Source organism: Pteropus vampyrus, unplaced genomic scaffold (assembly GCF_000151845.1).
Source record: "Pteropus vampyrus isolate Shadow unplaced genomic scaffold, Pvam_2.0 Scaffold279, whole genome shotgun sequence".
NCBI lineage: Eukaryota > Metazoa > Chordata > Mammalia > Chiroptera > Pteropodidae > Pteropus > Pteropus vampyrus.
Genome location: NW_011889060.1, coordinates 1,083,368 through 1,084,574, shown reverse-complemented (window position 1 = coordinate 1,084,574; position 1,207 = coordinate 1,083,368). Strand labels below are relative to the sequence as shown.

At 48.7% G+C, this 1,207-nt stretch overlaps 1 protein-coding gene across 1 annotated transcript in view; it reads right to left on the bottom strand.

Annotated features, from left to right (window-relative positions):
- The window catches only part of MTR (5-methyltetrahydrofolate-homocysteine methyltransferase), a 103,812-nt gene that overhangs the window by 5,782 nt on the left and 96,823 nt on the right, over positions 1 to 1,207 (bottom strand). The window lies entirely within an intron of this gene.

Genomic DNA, 1,207 nt, shown 5'->3' with positions numbered 1-1,207 from the left:
CTTCGCTGGATGCAAGGTGGACTCCCTCCACCAGGCAGGTGCCTCTCCTCACCCGTTTTCCCTTTTCAGCTGATGATGGACTCTTCCTTGCCACTAAGCTGACAAAGAGGACTTTAGACATATTACACGATCAATAAGTATTTGCTGAGGATGTAAATATAGCTAACAACTAATATTTACCAAATACTTACTATGTGTCAGGCACTATTCTGGTGCTTTCTATGAATTAACTAATTTAATCCTCTCAACAAACTTGTGAAGGAAATGACACCATCAACTCCACTTCACACAAAGAAATCTGAGGCAGAGAGACTCTGATCCACTGGCTCAAGGTCAGAGTGGCAGGACAGGTTCGATACCACAACCAACCCTCCTGACCACCATGCAGCACTGCGTAGGGCTGGTCAGTTAATCAGTGAGTGGCCAACCCAGAAGCTTGGGAGCTATTTGCTTGCCAGCTCTGTGAACAAGTACTAATTGACACTGGGTGGAAAATGGGGCAGGCAAGGCGTGTGACAATGGCACATGGAAATGTCACCAAGCTCACGGCCAGCTATGCAGAGAGGAACTGCTTCATGCTGTACTCTGCCCATCAAACGCTCTGTGCTAACAAAACCAGAGGGAGACACAAAGCTTCCGGGCACAAGAGGAGATGGGTCACAGAGCCTCACTGCACTTCAGAAGGGACAGCCATCAGAGCCACTCAGAACAGAGACTCAGAGCAGGAAGTCACTGCAGCCAGGATGCTCCAGAGTGTACGGGAAGAAAGCAGGTCCTCAGAGACTCCTACGTGAACATGCGATACGTGTCCTCTGAGAAGTGACTTATTAAATGTGCTCACACGGTCCACCTCAGACTGCCTGGACACGAACGGGGCTGGACAGAGATCAGAGGACGAACAACCAGGCCAGGAGAGGTTTTGGCCTTAGCTACACCTGTAAAAGGAAAGTCACCAGTTCCCTAGAGAGGAGGGCCGTAACTTAACACGAGACCGCCCACCTCATACTCAGGGTGTCTGAGCCTGAGTGCAGACAGTAGCAACGTGGCTGCCTCACTCAACCTGCCGTGGTGCTGTTCAGTGTCCCAAGGAATCTCTTCAGATGTTGTTATGGTAAAAATATGTCATTGTGAATTATCTCATGGTTACAATTAAAAGCAACACTGTCACTTCCGAATGACTGAAATGGCCATAAAGCTTTACGAGAAT